This window comes from Oculina patagonica, chromosome 8 (genome assembly GCF_052425735.1).
Source record: "Oculina patagonica isolate OP01 chromosome 8, crgOcupat, whole genome shotgun sequence".
NCBI classification, from domain to species: Eukaryota; Metazoa; Cnidaria; class Anthozoa; order Scleractinia; family Oculinidae; genus Oculina; species Oculina patagonica.
The window spans coordinates 9,396,668-9,412,162 of NC_135765.1; the positions used below are offsets into that span (position 1 = coordinate 9,396,668).

General features: G+C 38.9%; 2 pseudogenes across 2 annotated transcripts in view; one reads left to right on the forward strand and one right to left on the reverse strand.

Moving 5' to 3' along the window:
- LOC144662526 (uncharacterized) overlaps window positions 1–15,495 on the reverse strand; it is a 379,417-nt pseudogene that overhangs the window by 331,314 nt on the left and 32,608 nt on the right. The window lies entirely within an intron of this gene.
- LOC144662537 (uncharacterized) overlaps window positions 1–15,495 on the forward strand; it is a 241,253-nt pseudogene that overhangs the window by 139,618 nt on the left and 86,140 nt on the right. The window contains exon 2 of the transcript XR_013572468.1: window positions 12,584–12,791. The product of XR_013572468.1 is annotated as an uncharacterized LOC144662537 (transcript). The remainder of the gene's footprint in view (window positions 1–12,583; window positions 12,792–15,495) is intronic.

Here is a 15,495-nt window from a genome sequence, read left to right on the forward strand (position 1 = left end):
TTATGACTTTTTTGGTATGCAATCACGAAATTCTACAGATTACCTTAGCCCAAAAGTTATTACTTTGGGATAAGGGCAGACGAAATATCAGTTTTGAAAAACAACAAGAACAGATATTCTGAAGATGGATAAATCGATTTCTGCCGAACGGCCGAGAATGTTACTTGAGAAGAAGAGTTTAGGTGCCAGCGCGAAACACCTCAGCTATTTATTTACTGTTATACAATAACCTGAATTATACGCGCATTTTGATTGGTTGTTACTTATGATCTATTAGAGTACAGACGCATATATGACGTCACGCGATGGTGTGACTAGCGAACGTAATCAGAGTTTATAGTCCAAATCAGAGTTGTCGGCAAAGTTAAGCATTATTGCAAATCTACAGTGAGAAACAATACGCTAAGCATCGTTCACCTTTCGAAGCATTTAACTGAGCTAAACAAGCTTAAATACGATAGTAAATTATTCGGGAAATTATCGAAATCTGTATCTTGAAAGTGTTAGACCGATGTTGTACAGTTAGACGTCGACGCCACGGTAAATAAATAAACAAATGGCGGTTAAACACTTAAAGGAGAAGTACACTCCAGAATGGCCATTTATTTTCTTTACGACAATAAAAAGTTTATACAAAGATATGTTATTCACCAAAATTTCAGCCTCCAACGTGCGCTATAACCCTACGAAATCTTTCCCAAAACTCGACAACTGAAGGCCGCCATCTTGGAGCTGGTAATATATGCGTGACGTCAAAGAGCTCAGCCTGAAGTTTGGCGGGAAAATTGAAATACTCGAAACTCCATGTTTCTTCGTACAGTATGGGGCCCAGTTCTCGGCCGGGTCCAGTTCTCGGCCACTTTGTGTTCAACGCGTTTTTTCACATCACAGTTGAATTAAAAGAAAAAGTTTTTTCCTTCAATCGATAGACTGATTCTTGTGCTCTTAGTATCTTGAGTTTGATCTTACAACTCGCTATAGAATGCTCACACGTCGAATTTATGCGAAGGTAGGTGAATTTGTTTTTCTCGAAAACTTGTTTGTTTACGGCTCCTTAAAATTCATGGATGTAGTTAAACTCGTATTTTGTCCGTGAGCCCCTACCAAACGAGCTAATTTTTGGCATATAAAACTTAGAATAATACAGCTTTCTGCTTAAGTTAACTTTTTGTTGAACCGTTGTAAATTTTGGTCTTAATTTACTTCAAAATTTTTTCGTGCGACTTTTGCGTATTTGCCAGTTCTCGGCCACCCTGCTCGCTATCACAGTTTAGTGCTTTTGTTTTAATATAATTTCATCTGCTGCAGCAATAATGAAAGAAAGAGTTTTAAAAATAAAGTTCAATTAAATAGTTTTGAGCTGACTTTTGTCTTTTCTATTATTTCTACAACACCTAACTCTTTCAAGACCTTTTCACTGCAAAATAAACCATCTAAATGCATCGGTCACACAACGTAGTTCTCCGGGTTTGCCAGACCCTGCACATAGGCAAGCAACTAGGCGCGTTAAAAACCTTCTTTTCCAAAGTAAAACAAAGTATCATAACATAATTTGGGATCGACATAACATAAATAAGTTTACAGAGTGATTTGTGACTGTGGAAATTAATTGAACCTATTTATACAGAAAATCACGCACAAGCTTTTTGGTGGCCGAAAACTGGGTCCGAGTGGCCGAGAACTGGGCCCACAATCAGAGCTTTTATTTTTATTATTGCTCGGGCAAATTAATTATTGACCGGTCGATAGCTTTACAACAAAAAGCTGAATAATGTAGTTGGCTCTGGGCGAAATTTCAAGTTCCTGCAGTTCTTCCGAGGTAAGAAATACAAGTTTACGTCAAAAGTGGCCGAGACTGTAGTGGCTTTTGTTTGTCAAAATGCCTGTTTGTGCAGCTCCATTTTGCACAAACAGAGCTCCAAGACATACATAAAAAACAAGGAGTTTCGACTATTAAAATTTCCCCACCAAACTGCAGGCTGAGCTCTTTGACGTCCGGCATACATTACCAGCGCCAAGATGGCGGCGTTTAGTTGTCGAGGTTTGGGAAATATTTCGAAGGGTTGTTTCGAACATTGGAGGCTGAAAGTTTGGTGAATAACATATCTTTGTGTAAACTTTTTGTTGGCGTAAAGAAAATAAACGGCCATTTTGGAGTGAACTTCTCCTTTAATTAGGTTAATACTAACAGATTTAAACAACTCTCTAAATCGGGATAAAGGTTAGTTTTTTCATTGACTTCAATTTACCATTTTTCTGTTTATTTAATCGGTTTAACACTGCTTTCTGACTGCTTCATGGCTAAGGAAACTTTATCGTGTAGTGAAAAGAACTTAAGCTCATCGGTAGCGGCATTGCTCACACTGAAGTGTACTGAAGTCTTCTGTTATTGTATAAAACAAATAGATCCCATTTTGGTGGGTCTGTTCAGTTTTAGATCACAAATGACGTCAAAATCATCCGGTGAAGGGTGATCATACCGATAGCTGTTCAGCAAAGAGAAGAAATCCGACTTTTGCCAAAAAATATTAATGCCGATTTAGTCAGAAAAGGGTAGTCTTTAACATAGTATAATGGAGTCAAAATGGTCTAAAAGACAAAGGCAAATGTAGTTGAAAGATTTGTTTCTCACAAGCTTTTGGCCAACTTAAGAGTCACGTCTCCTCTTATAGTGGTTGTACTTGAACGAATGAACCGTGAAATTCTAAAAAATTATATATACTATTAGACACTAATGCCATTGTTTTCTTTTGTTTAGTTTTGAATAGAACTTAATTGTTTCGCGGTTATTTAAAATCCCTTTACACAAATAATTTGAATGATGACTGGTTGGTTGACTGTCAGTCTGTCTGTCTGTCTGTCTGTCTGTCTGTCTGTCTGTCTGTCTGCCTGTCTGTCTGCCTGTCTGACTGACTGACTGACTGACTCACTCACTCACTCACTCACTGGCGGGTTGACTTTTGAAGCAACTGGACTGCTCGTCCTGTTTTCTTTATACAGTTTTCTTTATAGCAGTGAGGTTATAATTTATTACTCTAAAATAGAACCTGCACTGAAATTTCTGCCAATCTTTGCCTATTGGAAGTCTACTGGTTGTTTATCGTTGGAACTTTAAGTTTAAAATAAAGATGGGGGTCCCCATACTCTATTAGGAGCAGCCTGTTTATAAGCAATACTTCCTTGTATGATAATTGGTTACATTCATGATTGCTTGCAAAATTCACGTTTTCGACGATTGTGTCTTATAATACACTGGAAATTGGTCTATATTCATTTTACAAAGAACGTTATTCGTCGATATCTGTTTTTGCAGTTCCCATCGGTTTGACATACAAACAAGGAGAAAGGGGCATGCATTCTGCATTGTTATAATCGATGTGTTGACCCTTTCGCCTCGTTCGCATTCCTTCTCAACAAAGAATACATTATCGCAGGCTCAACTGGCATAAAAGCTATTCAAAACAAAAGAAAGAAAAAATTATAGTTCACTATACTCGTTTACGAGAAAATGAAGAATAACCTTTATGGCGAGTTACAGGCATAAAAAGCCCCCCCCCCCCCACCCATCTTGGAAAAAGGGGCCATCCTTGAATGTGCGCGCGGTAATCACACGTGAAATTAGGCGCAGTAGGGATGCCCAATGCAATATTGAGGATAAGTGCTATAAAAAGGGGTTGGCAGTTTAAGTCAGTTTCTCTCGCTAAGCCCACAAGCTTCTCCCAGTTTCAAAAGGGTTAAACTATGATTTATGTCAATAAAAGCCAATTTCTAAGCTTTAAAATTTTGAGGTGGGGTCATATATGCAGATTTTGAGAAAAACGCCATTAAAACTACTCGCACCCAGTCCCTGTTCAGCACTCGGTCGTTCATTTTGACTGTTTATTAGCATCCTTATTGCTCAAAGGTCACATATAATGGTTGTACGATGTAAGAAACAGTAATAATAAATTATCAGAATATAAAACATTTCTGAACACTTTGCAAAAGGGTAAAACGTTGCCGTCATTTACCCGCTCAAAACTGCAGTAAGCCACCTTAAGCTTCAAAATGGCTTTTTGCCAATTTCACATCTCCCATTTTAATTTCTTTTGGGACATACAGTCGTCCCAAGAGAAATTTTAAAATAACATACTTATGCAAAATTTTGGAGGGCAAACAAAGTGTTTTATGGGAAATGTGAAAATGGTCAATATTTCGGGTTTTTTTTTGTCAAACATTGCGTGATCTGTCACGTTATTATCGTGACGATGGTTTAGCCAATGGCTCGCGACAGCGTTGCAAATACCGTATTTGTAAAAGATTATATGACCCTGAAAGGAGTAGCCTGAGTGCAGCTGTCTTACGCGGAAATATAAGGGATTCACGGACCCTATTTTCCTTGGATCGATTTTTTGCTTGGTTTTTACGCAAAAATTCAAAAAATTCGCATATTTTTCTAAGTCTTAAATTATTTTACCTGTTTTTGAAGCAAAATCTCCACAAAATCGCTAATTTTATGGACTTAGAAGGAAAATAGAAAGAAAAACAAAAGAGCGACTTAAACAAAGAGCTTTAGTCCCAAAGGCTCTCTATTGTCCTGGCTACTGTTTTCAGTAAACAAAGAGCTGCATGCATAATAAATGCAGGGGGCTGTGCGGAAATCTTGCCCATTTCAGCTTAAATTGCACGCGTTCAGGTTGTTTTTGTCGTAGTCAAACATGGCTGAGGCAACAGACATTGACGCAATTGATGACATTGTGGAAATGGCCCAAAAAATGGCGGCCCTTGGTGTTTCGGCGAAAGGACTTCGGACATTAGACGAGATGAAAGAGCGATTGAAAGAAACGCTTAAAATGTCAAGGAAAAAATCCAGTTGGACGGCAAAGGAGGTGAGATTATCCAGACTGAGTCTCGTGGAGTAAATTTCGTAAAATCGATAGCTCGACGCAACTCTGAAACATCCGATGCAATTTATTTGCTGGGTATAAAGTACCGTCTAGTTAGTAATATAACCGTTGTTTCAGTTTATTTAAATACGTTTTTTCGAGATTAGGGCAGACAATTTCAGTTTTGAACAACAGCGAGAAATGATATTCTGAAGATGGGTTAAATCGATTCCTGCCGAACGGCGGATACTGTTCCTTAAAGAGACGAGTATAGGTGCCAGCGCGAGAACCCTCGCCTATCTATTTAGTATTTCTGGCTGTTTCACAATGAGTTTATTCTGTTGTTTTCTTGTGCAACTGAAGATCCGTGAACATAAAGGATATGCATGGAAGACGTTTTGAAGCGGAATATAATTATTAAATCAACACCGCAAAATAAAATTTTGCATCAATTTTGCTCTTTCGCATAGAGAAAACAGAGGTCGATTCTCAAGGCGGAAATGGAATGGACAACCGTCATTGTTGAATGAAATTAAGAATCTGCTTTAATTTTTCCTTTCGACGTGCAAAAATACGGTTTACAAAAACCGTTGCCAGCAAAACCAGATGTTGTGTTTCTTGTATTCTAAGAAAAGCGACCATCATTTCTGGGAATAAATCTGATGACTTGAGAGACACATGCACAGTGTCACGTCCTAGCTTGGAACAACTTTGGAAATTTTATGGTTGATAATATATCAGAATTCTGCCAAAAATGACAACCATTCGATTGGAAAAAGGATAGTAGTTTCATAGCAGACTAGGTTTGCTTTCACTTGTCTGGGCACACTCATGTACAATTAAATAACCGTGTTGCGACAGAAATCGTTTCGTGTCTTATTTGACACAATGCCCTGTAATCTGAAAATTCAAAACGATCATCCTAGTTTAGATTTGCTGGGCGATGGGAGAAAGGAAAGTAACTTCCTATAAGACGTAAATTTTGTTACATTGAGCAAGGTTTGTTTCGACACAGGGCAGCTTGAGACTTAATATGGGCATGTTTTTCTGTTGAAATAAAATATTTATGAATGAATAAACTATTTTCGTGAATTCAGAGCTCTAAACTTCAAATTGGCAGAGCAAAAGTCTTTCATTGGCAAAATTATTGGCCACATAACAAACAGGGATGATTTTCGATCATAATGAATGACACCTTCATACAAATTGAGATAAACTTGAAGAAAGTTGGGCCGACGTTTTTCAAGTTTACCCGAACGCAAAACGGTTTAAGGTCGCGCAAGGACCCTTGCTCATTAATAAATTCATTAGCCAAATTGCTATCTTGTAAAGCTTTAATTCGCTACATTTTGGATATCGATTCCTGGAAAATTTATCAAGGATTTTAGGGGATGATGGAATTACATTATGATTGTCATTTTACTGAGAGATGACAGTTAACTGTGATGTTACAAGCTCTTAAAAGTTTTAACTGCAGATAATGCGACTTTGTGTCCACGTTTTCAGCTAGAACAGCTAACCGAATAAAATGATTATATAACCTAATAGCGGAGCTCGCAAGGCGCCGAAGGCGCCTTGTGCGGAGCCCCATAGACAGGCAAATGGTATGAAAGAAGGAACACTATGGAAATGAGTTTTCATGGTCAACATGGATAACGGCATGGTTCGCGGGCGCGTACGGCGTACGTACGTACGGAGTTGCGCAACATGGCCGCCATAGTTTGATGGTAGAAATAGTGAAGCAAGAAGGCCGTATAAAGGCGGCCGTATAAAGGCGGCCTTTAAAATTTAAAGAGGTTTGAAAAGAAAAACAAGAAGCAATGAAACAAAATGTGGCTGAAAATTACGTGTAGACTGAGTAATCGACCGCCAAAAAAGTGGACATTGAGAGCCATAATCGATCGATGACTTTCGTGTCTATCTGTAAAGCCAGCATCGTACATGAAGGAGCATTCGAAAGCTAAATCGGGTTGATATAATAAACAAACCATTTTATTGCTACGGGGTAAAAAAAAAAAAGAAAAAAAAAACTCGACCCTCTGGGACTTGAACTCACGACCTCCGGATCCGCAGACTGGCACCTTACCGATTGAGCTAATCCAACAGACTCTGCGTTACTCGTTGAATATATCCTATATCAATGTAACAGATATTGTGGAGTCTACTAAACTGCTGCGAAACTATAACAGGATCGCGAAACTATTTTCTATTGCTAGAAGGCAGATAATTTACTGTACTCTAAAGTAATTTTTCGTGCCATGAGTAATGATTTTGCACCGCTTTAAGATTATTATTTTTGTCGTACTGCTGACATTCAGTTGTTTAACCGTGAGCTATTTAAATTTGTCTTGAACCTATAAACCGCCATAAACATTAGTACTTTGGCCGCTTATTCACTAGAATGAAAACATTGTAAGCTCCAGTGAAAATTAAATAAATGGGGAGCTCCGCTTTTAGGCTTGCCTAAATCTATATATTGATAAACCATTACCTCTTTTGTGTTCTGACAAGAACAAAATTTTCGATTTCAAAAACTGCTAGAAGTTAACGGCGTCTAAGAGAGTAAAAATGTGAAATCTAAACTTTGAAACGTGCTATCTTCATTTTGAGAAGGACTTCTCAAAATTCGCTCTTTTCAGCACAATAGAGTACACCAAGTTTATGTTCCTCGCGAATCAGTTTCTGAAATTTTATATCGGCGGAGGAAACTTGGACACAAAATGGTAGGAGTAAATGTTTACAATTGACGTGTGCTATATTCAAAGCGCTGTGAATCTAATTATGATAATTCGCTTTGTTTCAGTGCACGGTACGCAAAGATGAGAACAATACCGTGTAATTACTTGTACAAAGAACTTTAAGAAAAACATTTTCATGAATATTTCGTTTTCTGTCGGATTCAGTCGTCGCAGTTCGTGTACACCTGATTGAAGAATCGTTGACCCATGGAAAGCATAAACCATTAACGATGCGAACCAAAAGTTTACTGGGAAATCGGAAAAAACGATTGTCATCCGTGGCAGAATAAACATGATAATAAAACAGGTTGTATAAATCAAGCTTTAAGGCTCTCAAAGAAAGAAAATATCTTAATTATCAATAAAAAAGGAACATTACTAAGCTTTCCAAGGCTGTCTACCCAGAATACCATTGGGTAATGTCGTTCATGGTTTATGCTTTTCACAGGGTCAACGTTTCTTCAATTAGGTATATACTCTTTCAATAAATACATACATAATGATTGCAAGGATCCTGCGCGACCTTAAGAGAAAGTTTCTAGAAAAACAAACAAAAATGGCTATTTTGCGGCAAGGCTAAAAAACAGGGATTAACGTTATGCTGTTTTTTCCTCCAAATATTTTATTTTTCTGAGAAAAACGAAATTTTTGATTTGACGTCTAGACTCAATTCAGAGGGTTCAAATTGGGTTGAAAATCGACTATTTTTATTCGATTCGCATGTCAAAACGATCAAGCGCAGAAAAAATAAATACAACTGGTTTATTGCATGACTCTTCCTTGTCTAAACAAGCATAGTTTCAAGTGTTTTAGTTTAATCTAATTATTTAACGTAAAACAAAACCAGACTATTCTCACGGGCCATGAAAGTCGGTCGGTCAAAAGAATCGTCATTTTCATTATGTGCGATATCTCAGTATTCCTTGAGATAATGGTGTTTCAAGTGTAGAAGGATGATACCTTAAAATTATGCAATGTTTTGTTTGGGCAAATGATTTTAAAAGCACTTGTCAAAAAATTATTTAAAATCGTACAAGAACGGCACAAAATCAAGCCAGCCTTCGAATGCGTGGCCAACAGTATTACCACCGTATTTTTTCTTTAAATCAATTTTATAGCAATACTAGCAATACTTAGACATAAATCAAAATAAATATGTTCACCTTTGCTTGATTATGATGTCCTGACCGTTGCAATACGTTTTATTCCTGTCATTTCTTCAATGGTTTCCCGTTCAGTTCGCATGCCGCTCGTCGAATTCGCCTTGTCACTGGTGAATTTGAAGCAACCATGCCAATGCTAGTTTTTTTGTCCAAAATGTTTCGTCATGGTTAACGAGGACTACTTGCGTTACTTGATTAAGCCATGTATATAGCCGGCAAAGCGTTTTAAATTAGCCACTTCGCAGTCCCCATTGACATCATTATTATTTGAAAGGTGAAGTATAAATTTGCATACTTTCGAGACAAGCATGACAGTTTTTTTTATACTTAAGGAGGCTCGATGTAGTTTTTTTAGCCCTAGGGTGGTCTTTTTAAAAATGAAAATTATCTATGAAGCCAATCTTCGATTTTCGCCAAAATACACCACAATGGTCAAATATGACCAAAGTTTATTTTTTTACCGGTCACTAAGTCACAAAGGTTACCATAGCAACGATTGTCGTTTTCTTTTGTTTTTAAACAAGGCCGATTTTCTCGAAATCTAGACTGACACTTGGTATTCATTTTTTAATATTACAAAGAACAGTACATTAACTACCTGTAGACGAAATTTAAAAAAAATCTGTAAGAGCGTTTTCAAGTAAATCGGGAATGTAGTTTTTCGCAAGGTTTTATGGTTTCCCACAGTTGGCACTCCATATTTTTCATCAAATTAAAGCAACAAGAATCTTCTCTTTGGTGAAATATCTTCGATGGTTATAAACATTTTTTAACTTGAAAGGAGCTCTGTCAACGGCTACGATTACGAAATGATTAATTTTCGAAAACTGCGCTCAGACAATTCGAAACAACGTAAAAGCGCGTATTTCATCTTAAACGGAATAACTTTAAAATGCTCCTACATAACTCTTTGAGAAATGGTCAGCAATAAAAATGATGTTTGCGCTTTTTATTGCAGTCGAAACGGAGAACACAAAACTATTGTAAGCCACAGAAAATAGCACCGAATTGTGGCTAAGTTTCAGTGGTCGTTTACCTTCTGTAGCGTACGATTTTGTTTATTCTGGTCCTTGTCTATTTCCCTCTTGATGCACGTGCAATGAATATTTATTCAAATTCCCGCGTTTAGTCTGTCATGCGTTTATACTAAATTAATTGAAGAGAGAATAATTAATGGCGGCACGTTTAACAAGCTCATCCTTATAAATAAGTAATAAACAACATCTACGCAGTTCTTTTATTTTTGTTGTGATCTCAACTTTTTAAACAAAAATATACAAACTTTTAAGACTGAAAGTGCTGAATGATCTTTTCTAAAACCCATTTTGCGATTTCTTTTGCAACAATCTTTCGTTTTTCGATGCATACACGTGTACGTCTATTTATTTATTAACATATTTACACCATTTTGCATACTAAATTACGCACGAGCTGCTGCGTCGTCAAGCGCGGGAATTTAAATAAATATTCATTGCACGTGAATTAAGAAGGAAATAGACAAGGACCAGAATAAACAAAATCGTACGCTACAGCAGGTAAACGACCACTGAAACTTAGCCACAATTCGGTGCTATTTTCTGTGGCTTACAATAGTTTTGTGTTCTCCGTTTCGACTGCAATAAAAAGCGCAAACATCATTCTTATTGCTGACCATTTCTCAAAGAGTTATGTAGGAGCATTTTAAAGTTATTCCGTTTAAGATGAAATACGCGCTTTTACGTTGTTTCGAATTGTCTGAGCGCAGTTTTCGAAAATTAATCATTTCGTAATCGTAGCCGTTGACAGAGCTCCTTTCAAGTTAAAAAATGTTTATAACCATCGAAGATATTTCACCAAAGAGAAGATTCTTGTTGCTTTAATTTGATGAAAAATATGGAGTGCCAACTGTGGGAAACCATAAAACCTTGCGAAAAACTACATTCCCGATTTACTTGAAAACGCTCTTACAGATTTTTTTTAAATTTTGTCTACAGGTAGTTAATGTACTGTTCTTTGTAATACTAAAAAATGAATACCAAGTGTCAGTCTAGATTTCGAGAAAATCGGCCTTGTTTAAAAACAAAAGAAAACGACAATCGTTGCTATGGTAACCTTTGTGACTTAGTGACCGGTAAAAAAATAAACTTTGGTCATATTTGACCATTGTGGTGTATTTTGGCGAAAATCGAAGATTGGCTTCATAGATAATTTTCATTTTTAAAAAGACCACCCTAGGGCTAAAAAAACTACATCGAGCCTCCTTAAGGGGGTGGGGTCTTAAATATATGTTATTTGCCGGCAGGGAGGTCCGTATAGGGAAAAACTGTGCCCGAGGTCTTGAGTACGGCCCGAGTAATTTAATTCCGAAAATAGAATCGCTTAAAACACAACGTACTCGCAGAAAGGTTCAGCATATTAAATTAACACTGAACAGATTCAAGTAAGAAACTGAAGTACTAAATATAGCACACATGTAAAATCGAGTCAAAGCATTCTCATTCATGAAACTAAACACTTCAAAATCGACTTCGGCCTTCCTGTTCGTAGGATATTACAAATTTCTTTGACTAAAAAGTACTATATCGGACTGAAAGACAGTTTCTGTAACTTTACACATTTGTATTTAACGAATTGATAAGCTCTACGTTTATTCCCGGCAGAATTTTTTTGTGTGTGAATGGAGAGTGCGAACTGAATGAAATTGCGTAGTTTGGACGTACGGCACAATTTTGCTAAAATTATTTCCACTGTTTTTAATTAAAGAATCTCATTTTCTTGAATGATGACAACTATTGTTTTGTTTTGGCAAAAAGTGGCCGATTAACAAGGCAGTTTTTGAATATTAATTGAAGTTTAAAACCGGTGCAGCTTACTTGAAGCTTACCGCAATGGCGTGAAAATGATTGCGAACTGCACAAATAAACAACTTCAAACTACGAACGGTAAACTAGAACTCGATTTTGTCGATAAAGAAACGAATACTCGCCTTTTGAAGAACTTCGATGTCTTTAATTCCACTGTAATTCTGTCCTTTCGCATCTACAACGGTTTGTAAGAAGCAATTTCGATTTTGCAGAGAAAAACTTTCATTTGTTTGTTAGCCCAGCGACCAAAGTTATAAAAAATTCGCAAAGCCGGTCCGGATGGGAAAAAACTGGACCGGCGGAACGCGCGTCAACAGCCAATCAAATTCAAGGATTCCGGATTCCGGACCGGAAAGATGCTTCAGAAAAAAATAATTTTTTATATTTTTGGGAAAACATGCCTGTCAAAATGCGGTATCCATGGTGACGTCAATTTCCTGACACAACAACTTATCCTACCAAATTATTCCCAGATAAATTTGAGATAAAGTAGCAGCGTTTGGTTGAATATTGAAAAAGTTATAACCTTTCAAAGTCAGCGCGGGCACTTTCAACCCACCCCCGCTCTGGATAGGGTTAAGAGAGTTTTAAATAAAATTCTTGCTTTTAGGAAAACTTAAAAGCCGTTAATTTCACTGCTATCCTCTACCATTTTGTCCATTCACATTTAAAACGGTCCGTGAGCAGCTATTATTTCGATTTCAGGTTCGTTCGCCTCGCTGCAAAATGGTTTCGGGCGGTAAGCGGTCCGTACGCTTGGTCCGTCTGGGAAAAGCAGGACCACTGAAACGCGTGCATTTTACCAGTTAGACTCAAGCTCAAGGATATAGGACTTCAGACAGGCGCTTTCCCCCATCGTCATTCCAGACAGCCACCTCTCATCTCTCTAATGAATTATCTTTAAATTGTTAAGGCAAAAAAGTATAGTGAGATGACTATGAGGAACTTATTATGGTTTTCTTTTTTGTCATCAGGCCTTTTCCGTGTTGACTGAGGCTAAGAAGGAAGATGAGAGAAAACGAAAAACATTGCACCAATTCTACGAGGATACAGAGGTTTGTTTGGACAGGATGGATGACAAGATTCGAAGACTTTTGGAGCAGAATATAAGAAACCTCAAATACAAAATCGCTTTGAACAAACGGAACCTAAAACAGAAGGAATACATCGTACTCGTTGCGGGTGAGTAAAAATAAAATACTTAACAATTATTAACCGAAGTGGAGGTCAATAGTGGTGAATATTTACCAAGCTGCAAAACGGTGAGGTAAATATGCACCAGTAGTATAGAGGGAGTCACACAAATAACACCTCTGAATTAGACGCTTTATCGCAGCTGGAGTTTGTTTTTTGGCAAGTTTTAATGAGTCACGATAAATTCCCCGACTTTGTTTACCCACGCGGAAAAAAACAAAATTTGCATACCATGTTCAGGCAAGCCCTTGACATGTTCAAACAAGCCCGTGACTGTCACGCCACGCGACGCTTTTTTGACAGGTGGCGATGAGTCATGATATTACAACGTCTAAAAATATTATTCGGGGAAACCCCCGACACCCACGCACAAATTTGCATGCCGCTCGCGGCTTTATGTCAATTGAACATTTGTGCTTTTTAGTTACATGGCTTTCAGCAAGACCTTGTTGACCGCGAACATAGCAAGTCAATTTGACGAGTTTGTTGAGCAACAAATTGAGCGAATGCCTCAAATATCGGGCCCACTTCGTGAAGTTGTCCGTAATATACTGGATGAACCGATCCCGCTTGAAGTGCAAAAGCGTTTGCTAAAACCGTTGCTTTCACAAAAGTATCACCCAAAACCCCCTCAGCGACTTCGTCGCAAGGAAAAGAAGGCGCAAAAAAGGAAGAACATTCTAAATGAATTTGATCCTTTTGTACCACACGAAAATCGGGTGGTAACAAATTATCAGAATGAGATTTTAAACCTTCTTGATGTCGCGGAATACGAGGGGGAGGAAAATAGTGGCCGGCGTTTTATTCGATGGCGCTTTATCAGAGGTTTGGAAAAAGACCTTACACCAAACTTTATGGAAAAAATTCGAGAAAATGTAAACACAGCGTTTTATATCAGGCATACTTACTCGTATCGGTTGCGCAACATTGATGATGATACGGTCATTGTTTACTACATTAACAAAGGCTCACCTTGGATTAATAAGCTTTCTGCAGCGGAAAAATGGTTGACCGAACAGGAGACAAAACGCCTGGCACCTGACAATATCAAAAGACCTTCTACAAAGTGGAAGTTTGAAAGCTTTTTTAATGTTGATGTAAAGGTTGTGCTTGACCGACAACCGCTGTTAGGCACAGGCCCCTTACCAGACTGGCTGCGCAACCTTGCACATGGCCGGTCGATGGTGGCGCTAGATACCTATCGAGATAATTTGTGTCTATGGCGTTGCATTGCTGTGCATCAAGGAGCGCTCCCACATCGAAGCACAGCAGCAGCTCGAGGTCTCGCAAAGGGGTTTTTTAAACTCGCAACTGAGCCGACCGACTGTCCAAAAACATCTCTTGATGAATTAGATAAAGTTGAAAGGCATCTGAATCAGGGTGCCGCTTTTTCTGATTGGCTCGGCATTCGAGTTTATGAGCCTGTGCGTGAAGAAAATGAGGAAGTCGTATGGCACCTAAGAAGAAACTCTCCAGCTATGCTGACGAACATTCTGACAATCGGAATTTACGAAGGGCACGCGTTTGTCATTAAGGATATTGAAAGGTTAGCCAAGACGTATGCATGCGCCCATTGCAACGCGAGATTTACAAAAGTTTGTAACCTTAAACGGCATACCCAAACTTGCAGCCAAGGAAAAACAATAATCGATTGCCCGGGCAAAAAGGTTGAGGAACCGCAGACAAGCTTTGAGAAGGCTTTCTATCCAAGCCATCAAGCTTCCCAAGAATCGCTTCGGTGGCTTGAACGAGAAGCCAAGCGGCGGAAAATTCACATACACCACGCGTTGTGCGGGCATGGTGGCGAGCGTTGGGTTGAGCGCGCACCTGTCGACGGGTACGACCCTATTTCAAAAACTGTATTTCAATACCACGGCTGCCACTGGCACGGGTGTCGAAAATGTTACCCGCAAGATCGTAACAAAATCATTGACCGCAACGACCAAACACGCGAAGACAGGTTCAAAGCCACAATGAAACGTACAAGATTGCTACGAAGGGCCGGCTACCGCGTGATCGAGGCTTGGGCGTGCGAAGTAAGGGAAATCGTTGATCCACCGCGGGCGCAAACAAAAAGCTACCCGCACGCGATCTTGTACGATTTCGAGGCGTATGGCGACAATAATCAGCGAAAGGAACCGACGCCAACACTCACGATCGAAAACGCACACGTGCCAATCTCGGTAAGCATCGGTGACACCCTTGAAAGAGAGCCCACCCACATCTGTGAAAGAGACCCCGCGGAGCTGGTCCGCAAGTTTATGGAAGAGCTGGAGAGACGCGGAAAAAACATCCGGGCTCAAGTAAGAGCGGAATTTATGCCAAAAGACGTTGGCCTGCTTCCAAAAGCGCAGCGACAAAAAATTGAGGAATGGTGCAACCAGGTACCTGTAGTTGGGTTCAACTCTGGCAGTTACGATCTGAATCTGATCAAAAATAACTTCGCAGACCGCCTTGCTGACACAACGGGCAAAGTCAGAGTGGCAAAAAACTGTAACAAAATCATGTTCTTGCTCACTCAGGGCTTCCGTTTCCTTGACATTATCAACTACCTTGGGCCAGGAACAAGCTATGAAAAGTGGGTTAAGGCATACGGATGCGAGGCTACGAAATCGTGGTTTCCTTATGAGTGGTTTGACTCCCCCGAGAAGCTTGACTACCCAGGGTTGCCGGATTATCTTGCTTGGTATTC